The 16,793-nt window shown below is 38.2% G+C and overlaps 1 protein-coding gene across 2 annotated transcripts in view; it reads left to right on the top strand.

Moving 5' to 3' along the window:
- The first annotated feature begins 1,712 nt into the window (after positions 1-1,712).
- Positions 1,713-16,793, top strand: part of slc8a2a (solute carrier family 8 member 2a) — a 39,034-nt gene continuing 23,953 nt past the window's right edge. For both annotated transcript variants that reach the window (XM_034684354.1, XM_034684353.1), the window contains exon 1: positions 1,713-1,844. The gene's annotated coding sequence lies outside the window, so the exon portion shown is untranslated. The remainder of the gene's footprint in view (positions 1,845-16,793) is intronic.

Genomic DNA, 16,793 nt, shown 5'->3' with positions numbered 1-16,793 from the left:
ACACCCCCCCAAGTGAGACATCATTAGAAGGCCCAGGATGTCCTCTTCACAGGATAGTGGTGTTTTTACAGACTGCTTATATAGTGCTTAACTTAGATGGCTAAAATGCATGTCCTCCACAGAGGACAAAAATGAATTGCTGGGTCTCAGGAGGTGTTCTGATTTGTTCCCACTATAGTGTTTAATCTTATCTTTACAGAAATACACAAATCCATGAAATAATATAATTACATTCTGTGACTTATCAAGACCTAATGTTCGCTATGATAGATGATAAAAATTTAATTAACAACATTATTGCATTTTTTTTTCTGTAATATGTTTCTTTCAACCCCAATACTTATATTATATTATTATTATTATTATTCTAGAAAAAAATAGAATATCAAAACTTTTTTTCTTCTGGGTCTCAGGAGGATTGCTATGGAAGCCCGTTTTATTTTTTTAGGAAAATTAAAAAAATAAATTAAAAAAAATTGGGGGAGAAAAGAAAAAAAAAAAGTTAAGCCATAATAATGAGATACTAAGTCATAATAATGAGATACTAAGTCATAATTATGAGATAGGTCTAAATGGGCTTCAATGTGTGTTGCACAGCAGCTACAGTTTGAAGGGGCTGAGACAAATCTTTGCAGACCTTAATGCCTTCATAGACTTTCAGTTGCAAAAGTTTGGCAAGCAACGCAGCTACAGTTGGATGCACCAAATATGTTGGATGGCCAGAACAATTACAGACAGAGAAACTGTGTGTCAATTGATGCGACTAATCGATGGGTGCGGGGTAGATCTGTGTGCGCACAACAGTTTGAGACGGCTTGTGTGTGTCAGTCGTGGGCCAAACTATGTAAGGCATATAGATGGCTATGACAAATTAAAGCCCTATGGAATATGCATCAGTGGTTGCGTTGATGGTTTCTCAAGAAAAATGATATGGCTTGAAGCATTGCAGGCTATTTTATTGATGCTGTAACTGAAAACATTGGATGCCCTCAAAAAGGTTATTTCACGATTTGTGAATCCACATCTAAAGTAGTCTCCAATAATGATATCCATTAAGGTCTGTAAAGCTTTGTCGCAGCCCCTTCACACTGTAGCTGCGGCGCAACACACATGGATGAACATTTAGACCTATCTCATTATTGTGACTTAGTATCTCATAATAATGACTTAGTATCTCATTGTTATGACTTAGTATCTCATTATTATGACTTTACTTTTTTTTAAATAATATTACTTTTCCCAAATGTATTTATTATTTTTTTTACATTTTCCAAAAACTTTTTTATTTATTTATTTATTTTTAACTGGCGGAAACGGGCTTCCATAGTATGCCGATGCCATTGTTTGTTTGAAATGTATGGAGATAGGTCTACTGAAACACTCCTGCTGTAGAAACAGAGAGGTACCAGCTCTGCAGTTGCGCACTTTCCACTACTTATGCTGCCTTCTAGTGCCATCGGAAATTACAAGGACGAGATGCTTACACACAAAACAAGCCATTAAAACCTGATACAACAAAAGCAAAAGTTGATTTCACAGTCTATTAACCATTTTTACCTCACTATGTATGGCCAAAAAATCTTAAACCATCGTTAAACAGTCGCTTTAACAACTGGACAACTGTCCGATCCAAGAGCATGTTGGCGACCATGAACGCAACATCTCATCCACCGCGTGGACTCGCAGCAGCATCCCAGTTAGTTAACGGCGATGTGAATGAACGGGAAAGTTCAGTCCGTGACTTCAGCAGTGAGTCGAGACGGTCTATGGTCGAGACGGGGAAAGTGTTTGCAGACTTTCAGAAGCAATGCCAGCGCTCGGTGGAGCCGTGCCATAAGCAGAAGGTAAGACACGAAGCGGAGGATAGAGGAACAGGTGCGGAGGAATAACGGGCTTTTTAGGGACACTGCTGACGGCTGCGCCCTCGTGACCCAGCCGTAGTTTTGATTACTCTCAAAGTTTATGTTTAAAGTTTATTTTATAGAAACAGGTTAACATCAAAGTGATACAGAGACTTCATCAGTCCTTAAACTTTCCCACTACAGAAAGTCAAAAGGCATTACATTGAGGTCAGGTGGTGGATCTACATTAAAGAACACATCATTTTGAAGAGATAAGATAAGATAAGATAAGATAAGATATACTTCATTTGTCTCCCGTTGGGGGAAATTATTTTGTTACAGCAGCTTACAACATGGGACAGGGGAATACAACAATGTACTAACATAGTTAAAAGATATAATAACAATAATGATAGCAATGACAAGGTTGAATAAAATAAAATAAATTAAAATAAAATAAAATAAAGTAAAAATAAAATAAAGTACAGTAAAAATAAAATAGAATATGGCAACTATTACATATATATACACACTATGTACACTTCTATCTAATAAATAGATAAGGTAAGTTATTGCACGATAAAAAATGCACCAGGTTATTTAGAAACATACACAGTATGAAGAACAGTGCGATTCAGATGGATACATTAGTTATTTGTGAATTTGCCAAGCCACATAGTAACTTCCATGTAGTGTAATGAAAGATGAGAACAGATGATTAACGGGACACAGCAGTGCTGGTGTTAAACAGTCTGATGCAGATGGGATGAAGGACCTGCGGTAGCGCTCCTTCCTGCAGGGTGGGAGTCTCAGTCTGCTGCTGAAGAACCTGCCCAGGGACCCCACAGTCTCATGCAGGGGGTGAGAGGGATTGTCCATGATGGATGTCAGCTTGGCTAACATCCTCCTCTCACCCACCTCTTCTATGGAGTCCAGAGGACAGCCCAGGACAGAACTAGCCCTCCTGACCAGTCTGTTAATTCTTTTCCTGTCCCTGTCTGTGCTCCCTGCTCCCCAGCAGATCACTGCACAGAAGAATGCAGACGCTACCACAGTGTCATAAAATGTCCGTAACAGAGTCCTGGCATATAAGTGGCATATTGAAGTTCGGACCACAAGGAAAAGCTTTTGTATTTCAATCTGTGGTGTAAAACTTTGGAACCTACTCAACATAGAGCTACAGCAATGTCAGAACATAATTCAGTTCAGGGAGAGGTATAAAGAAGTAATTTTCATGAGGTACAAGGAGGAAGACAAGTGTTGAGAATAATGAGAGGTTTGCTTTGAGGTGAGAGTATGAAGATAGGAGATGAAGATTTGTTATGTGGGAATGCACTCGTATAATGCCAGAAAATAGTGAATAAAGGGGTAGGATGAGATAAGTTTTAACTTCTTCCTACTCCTTTTCACACATGTAAAGTAACATTTTTCAGTGCTTGCTAATGGAACAGATTGATTTTTTTTATACAACTATTTCTTCTTTTTACTTGCTTTTTTTCTATTTTACTCTTACATGTTCGAAATAAAGACATCAAATAAAATTAAGTATTTTATTTTTGTACACATTACAAATATGATTTGCTTTGAGTTCTGAAATCAACAACTTAAGATCAGAAGCAACCGATTAATGCATGCCAATAATTGTGCATCCAACACAACTACTGTTTTTTGATAAGGAAGTCCAAAGTGGAGAGGCATCCTTCTTTTTTTTTTTACTCAATTTTGCCTTGATCAGGTCACGGACAGGGACACTAACAAAAATAAATTTAAACCCTTATAAACAAGAAATGTAAGGCCTTTTGGGACTAAAAGGTTGAGTGGAGGTGTAAAACTCCACAGCCACCCACTAATTCTACTACAAATAAGTAGACAAACTAAGAAATGGCCCAAACAAATGGTGTACTCACTTGGCAGGGAGAAAAACCAAATGCACAAAATCTCCTGAGAGATCAAACCTCTTAATTAACCACAGTCATCTGACTTCATTTCAGTATGGGATTTATTCTGAAGAACTTTGCTATTTTGTCAGGTAGTCTTTGATATAATAATGCTTGATTCCCATGATAGATAGTGAACTTCAGCCGTTTTGTCGAGATCATGATTCATGTTTTACAATACCAAAGCTGTTTTTATAACAGCTCATTATTTTGGGGTAACAAAGCGTGTTTTCCTGTGATAATGGGCTTCTTTTCTGGTAATTTAGTATACAAAACGGTATGCTGGGACACTGTAGATCAGATCACAACATGCCATGGCATTGCCTTTAGAGATAAGTTAGGCTATTTTCTATGTTTGCTTTTTGTTTTATCAGGAAAATGGAGTAAATAAAATGTAAGGATAGTCTGCTTAGGGCTTCCACAGTTGCAAGTGTTAAAGACGAAACAAATCTACAAGTGGTGGAAAAGACCAAGACATTAAAACCAAATGTGAGTGGATTATATTTAAGCACCTTAATGCATATAGTAAAGGTTAAAGTTCAATAGAATAAAACAGGAGTTTGTTATTTTAAGTAACTTAAATAAAGTATTAAGCTGAAAATTTAAACTGTATTTCCACATCCATGAACCTGTAATTCAACATTCATTGCTCTACCTTCTTTAGAAGAAAGATTAGATATCATTTTTGTTAACATTTTGTTTTCTAATTCAGATTTAGCATGTTGAAGCCATTATTTATCTGTTAGGGTTTTACACTGCTGATTTTTTGTCCCCTTACTTGTTTGCTACCAGCTAGTGATCCGTCCATGCATAGTCTTTTCTACTGAATGGCCAGTTTAAGGTCTTGGAGCCAGTAGGAGTTTTTTGTGTTTGTGAGTTCCTGCTGGACATTTTGAGGGTCTAATTGATTTTATTCTGAAAGTGCACTCTGTTTTCCTGCTGACATTTCCCGATAAGGTCTAAACCTCAAAGCTGACATTTACCTGACATGAAAGCATCGTTCATTTAGCAGATTGGCTGTGTCCCACTTGCCTGTCCTTCTCTTGTGTCCAGGACAGCACTGTATGCACACAGGTGTGCTGAGAGCTGGTGATGTGTGAGACAGCAGGCGTTGACTGCAGATATACCCCCAGTGCCAATCCATTATATTTGATTACGCACATGATATCACTTCTATCACTTTGCATATGAGCGTCCAAATACGTACTATGATCACTCTGTTAGATTTTGCATACTTTATCTTATGAATACCTGAATTGCACATAGTAATGTTGCTCATATGTTATTCACATGTCATGTGTATAATGCTAGTTTACTGTGAGAACAGAAGGACATTTTAGCACTGAAGAACAGGAGATTAAAAAAACTCATAAATATACTTAACCCACCTGTTATGTTGCGGGTCAAGTTGAAATCTGGGCAGCATGTGACAGAAGAGGTGTCCTGTTAATTTATCAACATAACTTCATAAAAAAAAAAAAATTCAAAATGTAAAATGAAATAAACGAAAATCTATGTCATGTAAAACTATTGTATTTATATTTAGGGCTTTCCAATGTACATTAAAAAAAGTTTTAACATTCATTTTAATGAAAAACGAGGGAGTTATCCTCTTTGAACCATGATCTGTGATAATTAAAGAACATCAATGGACCAAATCTTGATTTAAATGGTTAGTAATGGAATTAATAATTAGGTTAAAAAAAAGTGTGAATTGAGATTTTTTGGGGTTCTGACACTTTTGAATATGCCCCGGGTCAAATTGACCCAGGAACATTATTGCTGTTCCAGAGAAACGAACAAAACAGGATGATTAAACAACAGTTAAGGCAATACATCTTTGATTTCACCACAAATTAATATTGTGCACACAGCTTGGGAATTATGACTGTCTCTGTTACTTGGTCCACAACTGTTGTGATGAATACTAATATTTTTTGGGTCACTTTTTATGCAAAGATCCAGCACTGGGTTGCACTAGTTATGTGTTAACTCAAACATAGCCTAGTAATGTCTAATTTTGGAGGCTGTTTACACTCTAAAAATGTTTTATGGGTTGCACCAGCTGAAATACTTCAATTTTAGCACAAGTTACATTTTTATTCTTAAACCTAGCTCTAAGTGTGTGTGTGAAGTACTTCATAAGATACCACCTGTCATGATGCATAGTTTTAAAGATGGGTAATTCTGGAGGATGAGGAGAAGCCTATTTTGTGTCATTTAAAAATGTATGATGACTTTGATGTGTACTCCTGCTTTTGTTTTCCATGGGCAGAGATAATTTCTCCTGCACAATAATCAAGTAACGGGTAAACTAACATAAATTGTTAACAATTTCACCACTTAAAGCTGCTGTTGGTAGTCACAGAGTAAACATCTGTTCAGAGAGAGGGACTTCAAATGTCAACACTATCCGTCCCAACCAGATTTCCTCTTAGCCTACCAACACAGATCGGTGTGTGCAGTCATGATAGTGCCGGACTCATAACCAATCGAAGGACGTAGTAGGGACCACTCCTTAACCAATCAGGACAGAGGATTAGAGATTAGCTATGATTGGTCCGTCATAACGGGAACGAGGAGAATAATAAATTACTTGATACAAAGGCATTGGAAAACGCAGAGATTTCTAAATAGTCTCAAATTACTTCACTAACCGATGAATACAGATGGGCATTATAACCTTTTCTCCAAACCCAGCAGAAAAAAAGTAACGTTTTTTACAACATTCCTACCAACAGCAGCTTTAATGTCACAGTTATAATTTTATACTACAGATTATCACCTTATTATTATGCTTTGTCTTATTTTGCATAACTTGAGTAACGGGAGTTAACAGCACTGATTAGCCAAATGGAATAAAAACATCTTTCCTGTGTCAGTATTTTGGTTAGTTTGGAGTTCCCGCTCTACCAGTAAAGATTAACTGTATATCCACACAGTGCAACCAAACAATAACAACTTAAGTTACAAACTAACTAGATTCAACTTATGGTTTAGTGTGGGTGCTACACCCTAACTTATACAGAGCTGGTGCAACAGGTCACTGAACATTAGCTGGTTGCAGCTTGAGTCATAATTTTCTCCTTTCCTTTTTTTTTGTAAAACTGTAATCTTAATCTGCAGTTAAACATTAATTATAGCACAGTAGCCCCTGGCTGCAAAACTTGCTCTGTGGCAACTGAATCTTAGATGTAAGGTCCCCATCGTCTTCTAAGTCAGGGTAAAAGCAGTTTTTAAAAAAAAAGATGTTTACGGATGTTCATGTTATTTAATTTGTTAGTGTGTCACAGTGAAGTTAGACTGTGTTTGGCCCTCTGTGCACATTTTGGCCACTACATTTAAAGAGTAGGTGGTCCATGAGGCCCATAATGATTTTATATACAAAATGATTTATTATATAGCTATGAAGATGAATGTTGGTTGCCACCTCATCAACAAGATTTTGCAGTTTACAGTTTTTGTCTCCATTCTTCATTGACATCTCAGCCAATGGAAGACAACATGTGTTGAGGTTGAGAAGCTAAATCCAAGCAGTCCACCACTGAAGCTCACTGACACTTACCCTGTAATGTAACCCCACCCTCCCCTCCAATGTCTGTGACAGCTTAGGTAAACCAATGCTGCAGCATTGTATGCAGGCAACCATATGCGCGCCATCACAGGTGCCATGAGACAAAGGGCCATACTACACCTCACGTTTCTCTCACATTTCCCCCACGATCAGCCAGTCAAACTGTGGAGTCGATCAGTTTCTTCTACTGCAATCTCGTCATTCACCTCATTTAGTGATTCAAGATGGACAAGTCCCCTTTACCCTGAGTGAATACCATATTTTACCTCTTTTTTTTGTTTTGTAGATAATGCTTGTTAGGTGTGGTCTGGATTCTGGAGCAACTACTTTTCAAGTCGATAAAATTGAAATTTCCGTTCCGACCAACTCGTCTAACGAAAAGGCTCAGTGAAGTCAAAACTGAGATCAATCTGCAACCCCCATTCTCAAAAAATTGGGATGCTGTGTAAAATGATAATAAAAACAGAATTTGAGGGTTTGAAAATAATTCAAAGACGATATATCAAATGTTGGAACTGAAGAATTGTATTTTTTAATGAAAAATATGCTCATTGTAAATTTGAAACCAGCATCATGTTTCAACAAAAGTTTATTGTTGTGTTGCATCACCTTCTCTTTTAACAACACGTTCTGTGAATTTAAGAAAGCAGAGAAGACCAGTTTATAGAGTTTTGACCAGCACCTGGATCTGGTGGTTTGGTATTTTCTCTATGAGAAATGCACGGTCATCCTGAAAAAGGCATCCTCTGGATGGCAGCTTATGTTGTTTCAAAACCAGTATGTGGTTCAGCATTAATGGAGCCTTCACAGATGTTAAAGCTACTCATGCTCTGGGCACTTATGAATCCCTATACCATCACAGATATAGCTTTGGAATTGTGTACTGATAACAAGTCATGTGGTCTCTCTCCTCTCCAGAGTAGAGGATGCTGTGTCCATGATTTCCAAAAATAATGTTAAATATTGAGTTGTTAGACCTCAAGGCAGTTTTCTTCTTCACCTCAGTCTGTCTGAAATGGGCTCATGCCCGTTTCTGGATTTTGTAATGATTTCCTCTTTTCATCGTACAGTTTTAGCCTGCATTTGTAGAAGCAGCAACAAACTATGTTCACAGACAATGGTTTTTGGAAGTGATTCAGGCCCATGCAGTGATTTCCACTACAGAGTCATGACCTGTTTTTAATGCAGTGCCACCTGACAGCCAGAAGATCACGGCCATCCAGTATTGGTTTCAACGTTGTCCCGTTTGTACAGAGATTTCTCTGAATCTCTGAAACACTGATTTATCACAGGGATCACAGGGACTGAACAAGGGTTGGGTACAATTTTTGTTTTATCGATTCAGTTTTGAATTTTGGCTCCCTTTAGCGATGCTGGTTCTTATCAATTTTTGATTACGTTCCATTCATTTTGGAGAGTAAAAAAAAAAGAATAGTTTATTTACAATATTTAGCCTGCCTTTATTGTTGGGAAATTACGGCATTAAAAAGTGAACTATCAACTGTGATTCTTTTGTTTAGTTCATTTATAAGAAATAAATATTACTCTTTCTTAAAAGGATACATTAACAAGCAAAATGACAACCCTTCACTACAGGGACTATTGTGAGGAATCAAGGATGGAGGGATGCTCTCTGAACTCATCTAACAAAATATTTGAAGATTTGTAGACATGTTTTTTTTAATCTCAATATGAATATTTCCATAAAGCAAATATATGCTTCATCACATTTGCACAAAATGTCTTTGCCACACGGGTTGCACTTTGTTGTGTCATTATGTTTTTTAGTGAAGCTTAGCCAAATGCTTATATTTGCTGTGGTCTGATATCATCCTCTTCTCACAACTTTGTTGATGTTCTTTGTCAAATGACATTATATGCAGCAGGATCTGGCAGGTCAGTACAACTTCTGTGGACTTAAAAATGATCACTGAGGTTTGATTCTGAAAGAATTCTGTTGCTATTAGGAACCGGAAACCAGAACTGACCTTTAAGTGCCTTATGGAATCCAAGAGTCTGAGATATTTAGAACCGGTTCCAAGGTTGGGTTCCTTGAAACCCAAGTCTGGTGTGAGGATGTGAAACTGTGTCAAAATGGTTTTCCGAGTGTGGCTAACATTAACGTAGCTGGCACAACCAGCCTTCAGTCCTCCTTGCAGGTCTACCTGTGCTGGTTACACATTACTCATCAGTTAAGTGCTTATATATCAGTTTAACCAGACACATACTGAATACAACTTTAACAAAGCACTGCCCAACAATGCCATGCTACCATCAGTCATCTGTGTTTGTTTACATCCTGGGAGTAGAGCTTTAGAGCATTATGTCAGTAGCCACACACACACACACACACACACACACACACACACACACACACACACACACACAAACACAAACACACAACTGTCCCATTAACAGACCGCTTGTGTGGCAGTTGCGTTAAGCAGCAGCAGGAAGGTGCTACTAGTAGCGGGCAGTGTCTGTATAAATCTTTATCTTGGTTGTGGTGAAAAATGACCAAACAAACTGTTGTGTTTCTCTGTGCTTGTGTAAGACTGATAGGAACTGTTGCAGGTGCAGTTCTCCAAGGTCGTAGACAGAAGGCTTTTGTTTGATAAGAAGTAAGGTTTCCTGTTTTCCCATGACTCTTTTCTCACGGATCCTGTATTCTACTCATCAGTGATCTTTGTTAGACCACAGGATTTTACCTTTTTTTGGAAGAAGCTTCCTGTCAATGTACCACACCTGTTTTCGACAGCAAAGACGCTCTATAGCCACAGTCTGGTGAGAATACGGTATTACAACCAGGCACCGGTAAAAACAAGGAAAATATTCGAAGTAACTCTTCGATTTTTACAAAGTGAACGAATATTTGAATATTTGAAAATCATTGCCCATCCCTAATAAATATTAAAAATGTGTTCAATTGACTGGTAAATCTGGTGCTGGCTAGGAAGGATGATGAAATCTGTTGCTTTCGCTGTTTTGCAAGCACTAATCTCAGGATGCGAGATGGCTCACTCCTAACACACTAAGTGTCAACAAGTGCATTTTGTCTGCAACACATTTTGTCATTGACTTTTGTGGATAACATTGACCTGTCCTTGCACCCTATACAAGATCACAAAACTTAATATTGCAAAGCTCAGATTTATGAACACCTGTGTAAAGCCTAGTTTTCTGGTTAGTTCTCATTTCTGAATGTCTGACATTGTAAAAAAAAACATTTAATAAAAATGATGGTAACTATCAGCTCTCTGAATGTTTAGAGTGGTGGAGTAAAAGTTAGAGCGCTCTTTGTGCTGTAATGGATAGTATTTAGCTTCCTTTGTGTGCATGTGAGGGATTGGGAGATGAGTGTTGAAGCCTGCGGGGGTCTGTTTTGTTTTCACTGAGTCTCTGGTCCATTGTGTGTTCAGGCCACTGGCTACCTCTGCACATTTTGTTAACTTTTTGTTGGTCTAAACTAGATTGTTCTAGTTTGAATTCAAGCGAAGAATATAGGTCAGTGCAGAAAAGTTTTGGGCAGAAGTGGAAATATTGGTCAGCGGTTTGATGACTTGTACGTGCTTACTTTCTGTCTTTCTGTTATTTTTTGCGTTGCTTCATCTTGTGAATCTCTGTCAACATGTTAACTACGACAGGGTAATGATTGAAGTATCTCTCTGTAGTGAGTCACATTAGAAAAAACACAGGTTTCCAGGATAGTTGTGGAGTGACGTGTACTGTCATATCTTCCCTCACATTCAGCCGTGTACGTTTGTATTTTCTTTCTGTTATTAATGTTTCTGATAGCTTCTTGAATATTGCATAACTAGTGTCCCTGTCTGGACTGGGTTCATGCTGAAGTTGAGAATGCTGCTCCTTCTAAGGTGACAGTGGCTGGGCAGGGTGTCTCAGGTAATGGAAACCTCAGGAGCTGCTGTCTCCTGGTTGTCATTCGTTTGTCTCCCAACCCCTTTCTGTCCAGCTCACCTCGAGCCCCACGCGGCCTCTCACTGCCCACCCAGCTCTTCCTCCACAGTGAGCCACACGTGGATAAGTCTTAGGAAAAGGAAGTGGGTTTCAGCAGAGGCAGAGAGAAATGAGAGATGTCAGACGGATTGTTTACCTCAGAAAGAGACGCTGAGCTGTAAAGCTACCTCTGAGATCTACAGGGCCTCTTCTTAAATCTCTCATTATATAATTCATGCTTAACCATAAATGACACTTAAATATGTATTAGCTTTCAGTCACGTGCCTTATTGTTCTTAGTCTCTTCAGTGAACGTCTAAATAGAATTTATATTTATGTCACAATTTTAGTGCACATAGAGTGGGTGGGAAAATGCAAGTTTATGTGCTCCTAAGTTATAACTGTAACATTGGATCATTCCTTAATAACAGTCTCTTCTCTACAGCAGACTGTTGTTATGAAGAACAGACCATCGACAAACCATAACCATGTCATCTCGGGATATTAAACCTTGACAAGATTTCTCTTGGAGGTGACAGAGTCTTTGAACTCCAGATTATTAAAGAAGATGTCCACTTTGTAAACATTTGTATGACAGCATTTTTTACGGTGGCCCTGAAGAACAAAACAAAATTAGAAAAGATGAAACACTTTTACAAAGTTGGAGACAAATTTACATACTGAAAAACATTTTTACATTTTATAAAAACAAAATTACATTAGCAAAACACTTATACCAAGGCGAAAACAAATGTTCATTTCAGAGAACAAATGTACAAAATAAAAAAAACACATTTACAAGCGGTGAGACAATTTTACAAACGGCGGGACACTTTTACCATTTCTGAAATAAATTACATTCATTTTTAACGGAAAGGGAATTTACCAAACACCGGAAATGATCCGCTCCATTTGGTTTCTCTCCATCCAAACAAACTAAATGACCCCTCACTCGATCACTCCCGGATCACTTCCGGTATTTGGTACTTTCCCTTTCCGTTAAAAATGAATGTAAATTTGTTTCAGAAATGCTAAAAGTGTCCCTCCGTTTGTAAAATTGTCTCATCACTTGTAAAAGTGTTTTTTGATTTAGTAATTTTGTTTTCTTAAATGTAAACTTTCTCCAACTTTGTAAAAGTGTTTCATCTTTTGTAAATTTGTTTTGTCCTTCAGAGCCACCGTAATTTTGGGTACCCAACAAAAACAATGAACATTGACAGAACGACAAACAAGACACAAACAATATGTAAGCACTGGAAGAAAACGGTGTCTTACAATGGTACTTTGAATTAATGAGCATATTATTGAAGTGGCTGTGCGCCAGGCAGGATTTGAGCTGCTCATGGAGTGCTTGGCACACATGATAAACCTTGTAAACCAAGCTGGCCTCGGTGTAGACGGCATCCCTCATTTGGTAGGGCCATGGGATGTGTAGCTGCTTGTTTTCATCAGACTTCAATCGGTACAGCAGTGTTGGTGTCCAAGCAGAAGCTGCTTCAGACGTTGCCATGAGATAGATATGAATATGCTGGATATGTTTCCTGGAGCAGCAGCCTGAAGAAATAAAGTGATGCGCTGATTCATGTGGTCCTGTTGACCTTGTTTGACTTCACCATGAGTGGAAGTGTTGAGTTTAATGTGGAGCTACTAACTCATTTTAAGGACAGATAGATAGTGAAATGGGGTTGTATGAGGTACATGTCAACAATGAGTGTGTACAGAGGATCCCGGTCAGCTCAGCCCCCATGTGAAGAAACCAGAGAGAACTGGCACAGCAGCTCCGGCTGCCCAGGGTCACTCAGTATCTGTAATTTAGCTAATTAGGTAAGAAAGTCTGACCAACACTTACACCAATAAAATGTGAGTTTAAGCTTTGCAGAAAAGCATTCTCAGTGCTTTACTTTGCACTAAGAAAGCCACTAGTTTACGCACTATTCCCAGACTTAACACATGCGTCTATAGTGGACAACAGAACTTGACTTTTGAGTACACTGATAATTCTATTGGGTATTTAGATATCTGCGCATCCCAGTTTGAGATCATTTTAAACAACAGCTGCTGATCATTATTCAGTTGACGTGTAAAGAGATGTCTGTAGATTTTATTTCAGCTCTGGTTTTCTCTTCAGTGTGACTCGATACTTTGTGACTACTAAAGTCACATGTTTGTGCATTACATTTCTGCAAGAATCTGCCTACATGTCATGGTTACAGGGATTTTGATTCAATACTGTGATAAATTGCTGTTAGTTTGGCTGTGAATGTGAATTTTAAAACTTAAATTTAGGACATTTTTACAACTAAACAAATTGCAATAAAGAAAATTTTACTTTGAATGCACTGAGAAAAAATAAATGCTTTTAATTTACTTACAAATAAAGTAAGAACTGACCTATTGATTCAGCAAACATGACATCACAAGATGAAGATGAATGATAATATTAGGGCTGCACCGAAAATTCGGCCACCGAAAATTTTAGGCCAAAACACTTTTTTCACCGAAACAACACGGCTGAAACATAATGTTGTGATGACGCAAGCAAAAACCGTGTCTGGATTGCTTTGTGCAAAAGCGAGTTTCTGCATTGCAGATCACGAGTTCCCCGCGACATTCACTTCACACCAGTGGGTTTTAATAGAGAACATTCCCTCTCTTCTTGCCCCCTATGAGCAGCTAACTAAAGAGATCAGCTCCTCTGATGCATCTGTAGCAGACGTCATTCCTTTAATTGCAGCACTACAGAGCGGCTTAGGGGCAGTGGCGTGTCCAGAGCTTTTTGAACGGGGTGGCCCAACTGAGGCTCTCACATAGGCAGGGGTGGCCAGTGCATTTACAAATAAATAACATTGACCCTTTCTGTCTTCACAACCTACTTTAATTAAAGTATTAAACGGTTCTTATATTCCCTTTGACTTAAAAAAAACAAACATGACAAAGTGGAATAAATCTTCTCAGCTTAATTCTTTAAGGACTTACAAAAGATGTTTTTTTCAAAGTCACATTTGAGGATAAAGAGCCTAGAAAATGCCTGTGCAACACAAACAGAAAATGCATGGCTTGATCTCAAATCCAACGAGTGAAATGTTACAACTGTCCCCAGTCTCCCTACTAATAATTGGCATAATAATTTTTTCGGTGTTTCAGTTTTCGGTTTTCAGCCTTGGTTTCCTCATTTTTGGTTTTGGCCAAGAATTTTCATTTGGGTGCATCCCTAGCTAATATCCAACAGTAGAAATTTAATTCTGTTAAGATTTCTTGCGAGTACTTATACTTTGACAAACATTGATGAATGTTTTATACCTTCACAATTCTTTACAAGAAGGTTGTACTGATACAAAGCAGTAAGAGAAAACAGATCACCATACTTCAGGAGCTGAACAGCGTGGCAGAGTGCCCGCCGCGCTGTAAACTAAACCTTGTGCTCAGCCGAGCTTGCACCGCTGCTGTCCAGATTGTGAGGTGAACAGAGGCTGTGCACGACTTGGGTTATCTATCCCCCTCAGCGTCTACACAGACGAAGACTAATTAATTCCACTGAGGTACTGATTGAGCTGGTGTAGTTCATTTACAGACCGAGTGACTTCACTGTGTGCAGAGATAAGGTGAAGCGCTTTGAGAGACAGCTGCTAATGTACCGGTTCAACTTTGTCTTTAGGTCACTTTTGGAGAAGTTGATTAAAAGCTAGAGACTAGTTTTGAAAAGTCAGAATCATCATCACCACACTCATCACAGCTGAAGCGAATCAAATGAATTCACTGTTTTAGACCTGCTGCTTTAGTTCAGAGTCACATTAGACACTGCAAGGAACTTAGATCTTGTGTGGAGTGTATTCGCTTCAGTACTAGTCAAAATATCTTATAGCACTTAATAAAAACCACATCAACCTGACAGTTCAGATACATATTCTTATTTTAAGTTAGAGCTCCTATGAGGAAGTTTCTGTTTGAGTAGATTTTGGCAGTCCCTCTGACATTTTCTCCTACATGGGTAAGAAGTGACAACCTCGTTTTGCTTCCATTAAACAGTTTTGTCTGACACTGACAGACCTCTACAGGGATTGAATGGTAATATAGAAACAACTTTTTTTCTTTTTTTTTTCCTTTCTTTTTTAAAGTTTTTTTTTTTGCCTTTGCAAATCTTAAAGAGGCATCAATATTTATTTTGATTGGTTTCATAATCTGTAAAAAAAACTCCTCAAAGGGGCTGTGATTGATTTGAAAGAGTACAAATGACTGCCGAAGCAGCAAGCAAAATGTCCTTGTTAAGTTTCTTGAAATTAGTTTTACATCTTGCTTAAAGAAAATGTTCTTGCTTCATTAGTGACCATTATAATATCTATGAATAAGATTTATATCTGACCTTGCCTGTTCATTGTGGCTCGATATAACAACACCTGGCAAGTCAATACACGTGAGGGACGACTCAAATTGGTGAGATGAAAAATGAATCAGGAGACCCCATGTTTAAACAGCTCTTATTTGATATCATAAAGCCTCCTATGTATTAAAGTGAATAGAGGTGTTCAGACATGTGAATGAAGTTGAGGATGCACTTACAGCATTTCCCGCGCATAGATGAAACATATAGGTGGCCTGTCAAAGTAAATTTGACTGCTGATTTGCATTTTTCCATGATTATCCATATATCGCTGTCCACTTTATGATAAGTAGTGTAGTGGATGATCTCTCTCTCTCTCTGCGCAGTGAGTGTTGGAGTGTGTGGCAAGTACAGTCTCCAGATAATACAACATCCTAACAGACATTGCAGGGTTCCCATGTGTCCTCGAAAACCTGGAAAGGCTCTCAACCTGCCCTTTGTCCCATCACCCTGTTTCTACAGTCCACTTTAGTCACTCTTACACTTTTAGACTTTTGTTTCATGGTCATTTTTCAAGTTTTTCGCGGCTGCTATAGTACCATATCTCCTGCATTGTTCTCAGTACAATATCAAAGAAGAAAAAAATTGAACTCCTTCTTGAAAAGCAGTAAAAGTAAAAACAGCTCTCATTTCAAATGTAAACTCATGCATACCTTCCTGACTAACGCTGCACTCTGTTAAAATGTAAGTGCATTCAAATATACTGTCATGTAATCCAGTGACTAGCAGTGACTCACTCGTGCAAGTGTGTGTGACATGTTTTGAATGTGTTTAAACATTTGCAGGGATTACACTTGGTGGAAAATTCTGTATGTAAAGAAAACAACCTAAAAAGATAACACTTTAACAGACCCACATCTACCATGCCCCTCTTTGAGGAATATTCCAACCCTGAATCCTTTCATTTAGCTTCTGTTTCTGCTCCAAACATCCTCTCTAACGACGTAACTTTTCATATTCATCTGAGACTCAAACGTAATGCTTCCTCCTTTGGATTTTCAACTGTATTTGAAGTTTGTTGAAGTGGATGTTGTTCACTTTGTTTATTTGGATATTTTAAACTTTTACTCAGAGCTAAGTCGTGGTGCATGGATCCTGGTAGTTCTACA

This window comes from Notolabrus celidotus, chromosome 5, assembly GCF_009762535.1.
Source record: "Notolabrus celidotus isolate fNotCel1 chromosome 5, fNotCel1.pri, whole genome shotgun sequence".
In the NCBI taxonomy this organism is placed as follows: domain Eukaryota; kingdom Metazoa; phylum Chordata; class Actinopteri; order Labriformes; family Labridae; genus Notolabrus; species Notolabrus celidotus.
This window is presented reverse-complemented; position numbering and strand designations above follow the sequence as displayed.